At 45.4% G+C, this 7,372-nt stretch overlaps 1 long non-coding RNA gene across 2 annotated transcripts in view; it reads left to right on the top strand.

Moving 5' to 3' along the window:
* The first annotated feature begins 3,210 nt into the window (after positions 1-3,210).
* The window catches only part of LOC142483931 (uncharacterized), a 46,116-nt gene continuing 41,954 nt past the window's right edge, over positions 3,211-7,372 (top strand). Inside the window, exons 1-3 of one of the 2 annotated variants that reach the window (XR_012797506.1) lie at positions 3,211-3,331; positions 4,529-4,668; positions 5,783-5,860. This is a non-coding gene — a long non-coding RNA (uncharacterized LOC142483931). Of the gene's footprint in view, positions 3,332-4,528; positions 4,669-5,782; positions 6,452-7,372 lie in introns of those variants that run through there. The other variant, XR_012797505.1, reaches the window with a different exon arrangement.

The following is a 7,372-nucleotide window of genomic DNA, read 5'->3' as shown; positions in this document are numbered from 1 at the left end:
CAGTGATACTCTGTATCGCAAGAGCTCCTGTGCCACCTATACCCCCCCCCCCCCAATACCACGTTATACCGCCCTCCACGGGGCAAATACCCGTTATACCCACCTCCCCAGGCCAAGTACCCAGTTATACACCCCTCCCCAGGCCCAATACCCTGTTATACACCCCTCCCCAGGCCCAGTACCCTGTTATATACCCCTCCCAAGGCCCAGTACCCTGTTATACACACCTCCCCAGGCCCAGTACCCTGTTATACACCCCTCCCCAGGCCCAGTACCCGTTATACCCACCTCACCAGGCCCAGTACCCATTATATACCCCTCCCCAGAACTCCGTTATACGTCCCTCCCCAGGATCCTTTACACACACACTCCCCAGACGCAGGACCCCCTACGGTGGAGGTGTAATGTCACATGGGTAGTGGAAGGTTTCCCAGAGAAGGTGTCCATGTGTCACAGCTGTTTCATCACCTTGGGTGAGAAGTCTCCCTACTCTCTGCCTTTCCTTTCCCTCTCCTGTCAGTCTCTCTCTCCCCCTTTAATCTTATCTCTTTTATTTATCTCTGTCCCTCCTTATTTTTGTTTCTATGTATTTCTCTCCCCCCCCCCCACGTAAGGCCTGAGACATAGAGGGTTCAGCCGCACTGAGCCGCGCTCCTGCTCTGCCTCGCCTGCTGAAAATTGTGTTTTTTTCTGTCCTTGCAGGCGAGGCAGTGAGCGCGCTCTGGGGGCGGGGTGGAGGCCGAGCAGAGGCAGAGCGGAGGCGTGTCAGGAGGCGGAGCGGGAAGCGGGGCTAGTCCCCACTCCCATTGGATGGGAGCGGTCACGTGACCGCTTCTTCGCTTCCCCGAGCGGCAAATTTGAAACTTGCCTGTCTCGGCAAAGTTTCTGAGCCTCTGCACGCATGAGCACGCATGCGGAGGGGGAAACTATAGCCGCGCTGATGACAGATGCAGGGGGTTTGTGCATCTGCTCAGCGCGGCTCAGCCCACCTCAGCGAGCTTGAACTTACTAATAGGCCCAGGCCTAATAGGGGCACAAACCTCAGATCTAAGTGTGTGGGGTTCTCTGTGTCTGGAGAGACCCCTAAATGTTCTCTCTTTGTTTGGGGAGACCCCTAAATATTCCCCAGTGTAGCTCATTTCAAAATAACCCAGAAAAGTAGCCTTGAGCCCTCGGTGACCGGGCGCTATGACCAGAGGGACTAGGCTCTCCCTTACCTGTGAGTGTGGACTACGTCCCCCTCGGCCTTCCCCCCCCCCCTCTGGCAGTGACGTGACACAGCCGGGGGAAGGGCCAGGGAGGTTAGAATTAGACAGAGGCGCGGGGTCAGTCTACGCCCTGCCATGGGAGTCCCGCCCACCCTGCCCTTTATTGTGAATACTGGTAAATATGTTGGTTGTACGTGTTTAAAAGAAAAAAAAAGAATAAATAAACAATGAAAATGAATAACAGAAATAAAATAAAAAGTGGCTGGGAGTGGCGAGTCGGCGCGGCTCATTTACACGTGCGTTCCTGGGCCCATTCTCGCCAGACAGGCGGGGCCCGGCTAGGGGGGAGTTACAGGCCATTGGATCGGGTACCTTTGGCCTTTACCCAATGAGCGAGCACTCTGGCAGGGGGTTGGCACTAATTAGGTTAATTGAAGTTTTACTAAAAAGCAGCGGCCGCCAGACCTCGTGTTTGTGGTTATTTGTGTATTGGTTATGGTGGGGTTTGGAAAGCCAAGGGAAGGGGGGGAAGGAGAGGGGTCTCACAGTCTCCGAGGTCAAGTTTCTATTTATCAAAAATACATTGAGTTACCTCTGGTTTCCAGGCATGTCCTGGGGGAGTTATCACAGAGACACAGAAGCGTCGCTGAGTTTGGGTGAGTAACTCCCTTAACCTCTCAGCAGTTGAATTCCCCCTTGGCGCTAACACGTTAAAAACAAGCGTTGCTATTTCTTTGCATGAAGTTGCAGGTAATTGGAAGAGTTACACAGTTACGGCTATTTCATCACTCGAAACGGTCTTTTCGGTATTGTTCTCGGTCTTATTTCCGGCTTCACATCGGATATCCATATCCATTCTTCGCCTCTGATCTGTATGCAGGACAATGCTTTAAAGCTGCAGTTCAGTCAATATCCTGCATGTGTGTTTTTTTTAATAAATCAGTTCTGTAGTAAGAAAAAATACTTTTAGCATTTTCTGTTTTTAAAAAAACAACTTTGAAAGACCAATTTTCTTCTATTCTATTTTAACAGCCATTTGCTAAGGCACTGCCCCTTCATGTCCTGTCACAAGCCCTGGCACACCCCTTTGTCAGCCCTGCCCTCCCTCTAGCACATGTCAATGCAGGAGTGCTCATGAATATTCATGAGCTTCCACTGAGAGACAGAAGCAGAAGAAAAACAGATCCCTTCACTAATTATGTCACCAAATTTCGCCTATCAATACATGGAGAACGAATTGACCTGCAGCTATACAGTTCTTTAGGTAATTAGAGATTGCACACATGAAACTATTGAAGTAAAAAAATAAATAAAAAAAAAAAAGACTGAACTGCAGCTTTAATAGGGCCTCTTTGGACTTGAATATTTTGGTTATTGAGGAGGTGGGGGAACAACTTAGCCATACAAGGAAGGATATACTCAAAGTGGAAATCCTCATTGAACAGTCTAGCCCTGGTACTGACGTTGTACAATCATTGGATAGTCTTAAGACCAAGCTGGAAAAAAATTAAAAGTGATCTTATTCACTTTAAGAAGTTGAAATTCAAAAAAGTTGTTAATGACTATAAAGATGGAAGAGTATACCCGTGGCTGAAGCAAGACCCCAAACAACTCAAAAACCAAAGAGGGAGAGCACCCCAGGGAGTCCAAGAAGTCCACACCAGTGACTCTGAAGCCCATTCCTCAACAGAACGTCAGAGAGGCCAAAGTCCGGCCCCTTTTTTAGGCCAATCCAAGGACAAGGAGAAAGGAAAAGGAAAATTAGACGCGGGGGCCAGGGGAAGGGGAAGATCACCCTATCCCCTACGTACAATGGAGCAGAAATGAGTATGGACACCTTGGTTGTTAATCTGTCTGATTACACTCTTAATCAATGTGAAATGTCTGTCTTAGCTAGGGGGCCCTCATATGTACCTACTACATTGTTTAATGATTTTGATTTGGAGGTTGACCTATTTAAATTTGAACGTGTATTAAACCTTAAATCATTTTTTTGTAACAGGTCTACAGAATCGGTGCATTCCAATATCCAACCAGGGACAGGTAATCCTCCTATGAACAACAAGGGACAGTTAATTTGGCCACTGACCAGCAAGGGACAGATAATTCGGCTTCTTATCAAGGTACCAAAATGTGCAAGCTCAAATCCACTTTTGTCCCGCCATTTAAAAATCAATCAGTCAGCACATATATACGACTGGTTAAGGGGGACTTTGCAAGGTACAAAAAAAACAAACATAGGGCTACATACAATATGTCTGTTCAGGAAAAGGAAGCATTAAAAATGTTGACTAATAATAATGAGATTATTATTAAGCGTGCGGACAAGGGGGGTGCCCTAGTAGTGCAGAATTACTCAGATTATAAGGCTGAAACCATCAGACAACTGAGTGACATTAACTGCTACATTAAATTGGATAGGGACCCTACCTTTAACTATGTGAGAGAAATTAAGGAAATTATCCAAATGGGGGTTAATAACCGGTGGATAACAGAGCCTGAATCTGAGTTTCTAACTATGTTGCATCCTAAATGCCCTATTTTCTATACCTTGCCCAAAATACACAAGAATTTAAACAATCCCCCGGGGCGGCCTATTATAGCTGCTATTAATTCATTAAATCAACCCCTTGAAAAAATTGTAGACACATTTCTACAACCTATAGCACAGACAGCCAACTCATACATCAAAGACACGTTTGATTTCCTTGACAAATTAAAAAACTCACCTGGTGATGGGACTAATCATATTCTGGTTAGTTTAGATGTGTCTAGCCTTTATACAATAATCCCCCATGTTGAAGGTCTTGCGATAATCAAGGCCACCCTCATTCGCCATTATAGTGATACTGTTCCAATTGAATACATTATGCTCATTTTACATTTCATTCTCTATAAAAATTATTTTAGATTTGAGAGTGATTTCTTCCTGCAGATTAAGGGGACAGCAATGGGCAGTAATATGGCCCCTGCTTACGCCAACATATACATGACACATGTCGAAGAGCAGTACATCTACAAATCAGACTTTCTGGTGCATATTAAAAGCTATTACAGATATATTGATGATGTTTTTCATATGGACAGGTACGGAGGATCAGCTGTTATCTTTTTTTGAGTATCTTAATGGTCTCCATTCACCGGTCCTCCTCACTAATACATGGAGTACACAGCAACTCTCATTTTTAGACGTCCTCATTACACAGACTAATGGGGAGTTACATACTGATCTTTTTAGAAAGGATACAGACAGAAATGCAATTTTAAGGGCAGATAGCCATCATCCTCCTTCTCTTATTGATGCATTACCTTTTTCACAGAAAGTCCAGGTCTGCAAAATCACGAGCAGGAAGGATCATATTAAACCAGCTATTGGAGAACTACGTGGTAGATTCCTGGCTAGGGGATATCTACCTGCGTATATCCTCCTGCTGTGTTAAACCGGGCACTGGATAAAGAGGTAAGTGCTACCAAAAATAAGAAGGAGGACGGGCTTGTATTTACCACTATATACAGTCAAGCTGGTGGTTTTATTAAATCTACCATTCTTAAACACTGGCATATTCTGCAAAATGATGATATATTATCTGAAAGTTGCTGTGTACCACCAATGGTGGTATTCAAAAGAGGGAGAAATCTGGCGGATAGCCTGATACATACAGATAATGAGGGTAACTACAGAACTCCTCATTTTCTGGAGGGTGGCAGACCGGGTAACTTTTGATGCATGAGCTGCTCGGTCTGTAACAGTCTGACTACCGGTAGTCAATTCAGTCACCCCCAAAGCGGGAGGATCATAAAAATCAAAAATAGAATCACATGTAGATCTGAATATGTAGTGTACGTAATAAAGTGTCCATGTGGTCTTCTTTATGTGGGTAAGACCATAAGAATGTTAAAAACAAGGTTCATTGAACATAAAAGTGTAATTCGAAAAGGTACGGATCCCTCTATTCTTGTGCAACACTGTGTGGAACACAATCATAATGTTGCCTCTTTACGCATCATGGGTATTGAGACAGTAGCACCTAGACAAGGCACTCCAGATAGGGAGACTTTCTTATTGAGACGTGAAGCATTCTGGATACATGCTTTAAATACCAGCAACGGTATGGGTCTTAATGAGCAACAGAATTTAAAATGCTTCCTTAATAGAAGGTAATTTTTTGTCTTTCTACAGGCATATTTGATCTTGCACCATCCATGGACTCTGCACTTAACAATTGGGAAGATTATCCTTTTTGTGTGTTTTTTTTCCATTCTTTTTTTCCCCTCCCTCTCCCTTCCCCTCCCTCCCTCCCCCTTCCCCTCCCTCCCTCCCCCTTCCCCATCCTCTCTTCCCCTCCCCCCCCCCCCGGTTGTGTGTACCCATTTCTGACCTAGGTATACACACTAGTATATTCTAAATACTGATGTACTGCATATTCTTATGTGGCATTTCACTGTAACTTTGCAGGATTATACTGATGTCATCAGCAGTATACAGTCACATGTTTTAATAGTATATTGCTGTATTAGTTTTGTGCACATATGCTTTATTAATATTTTGGTGTGTGGTTTATTTACACTTTCAGGGTGATTTATAGGAGTGTCTCACACCTCCCTGCTCTGACACTGATCCCATGGCGACGGATACATCTTTGTCCAGCCCTGTGAGTACAGTCTTGATTGGTACACGCCCGCCCCCCCTTACCCCCCCCTGACTGCCGGGTCACGCTGACGTCATCATGGGGGAGTATTCAGTCTGGGGAGAGGTGTGGCTGTGGCTGCAGTCCTCCAAGACAGCTCTATGCTGTATTGCCAGGGATTTAGACCTAGACGTCTGACGTCACTAGGGGGCGCCATATGGTAGCTCTGATGTCATCAGGTGGGCGTCAACATCCTGGTTATGTGGCAGAGCGGGGAGGGCTGAGTATCAGGGGGGTGGTATATATTGTGACTGTTTCTTGTGTTTGTAGCCTTCACCTTGACTGCCGAAACGTTGGACTTTATGGCATATTAAACCTCCTTTGAGTAAGACCGTGTGCCTGCTTCTTCTTCTTTGTCCGGCTACAGGAAGGGTCAGGAGACAGGGAGGACAGAGGCAGGAGAACCCCATCTGGCTCCGGCCTTGCCTGTCCCTACGAATACAAACATACAACCCCTCACTGAATAACATAGCCCTAATCCCATGTAATAATCCTGGGTGTAAACAAAATAATGGTTTTATGAATATTGTAATGGTTTATTAGGGACCTAGGAGGTGGCCAGTGGGGCTGTTATGTGTATTTTTGTTTATTGTGGGTAGCGGGGGTGGGTGAACGGGGTATTGGCCCCAAGGATGGGTGTTTAGGCCTACCGGGTGGGGGGGGTAGTGGGAGGGGTTAACCCCTTCATTACCTTAGCGGTATTAACAGCTAAGTTAAAGAAGAGGTTAAGTCATCCCACAACCCCCTGGCAAGGCCTAAACACCCACCCAGGGCCAAATACCACCTTCACCCACCCCCGCTACCCGCAATAAGCCTGGCACGGGTATATAACCCCTTCATTGCCTTGGCGGTAATGAAGTTGCCTGTAAATGCATTTTTTATGCATCGGATTCATGCCGGGGGTCTCTGGTGCTGATATTAATGGATATCAGCTCTGGGACACATGCATTTTATTTTCATCGCAGCTTCACCCCACCTTCTTTCCAACTTTTGTGGCTGGACAATTTGGAGAAGAAACAGCAATTTTAAAGTGGCGATCAGCCGCAATAAGCTGATCAGGGCTTATAGAATTGAGCGTGTTTGAAAAACTGGCGATCAGTGCCGAAAAGTGGCTTATCACCGCGCGTCTGCCGATTTTATTTATTTATTTATTTTCCGGCCAAAAAAAAAACGGTTATTTTTGCTCTAATCCCAAGCTTCTCTGGGCTTACTGAATCGCTGTAGGCGATTACTGCATGAGGGCCTTAGGGAGAATTTGTTCCTGTAAAGTACACCTAGTTTGGCATAGGATTTGGATGTCAGGGTATCAATGTGCAACCCAAATGTTAAATGGGAGTTGAATGCCCAGATATTTCAAACCAGTAACAGGGGCTAGGATGGTATTAGAGTTGGTTTTTATCTGAAGCTCTGTCATTGGCAGCTTTAGCAATTTAGCTCTGGACCCAAATACCATTGTTACAGTCTTGTCAGTGTTTA

The sequence above is a fragment of the Ascaphus truei genome, unplaced genomic scaffold (genome assembly GCF_040206685.1).
Source record: "Ascaphus truei isolate aAscTru1 unplaced genomic scaffold, aAscTru1.hap1 HAP1_SCAFFOLD_396, whole genome shotgun sequence".
Lineage (NCBI taxonomy): Eukaryota > Metazoa > Chordata > Amphibia > Anura > Ascaphidae > Ascaphus > Ascaphus truei.
This window is presented reverse-complemented; position numbering and strand designations above follow the sequence as displayed.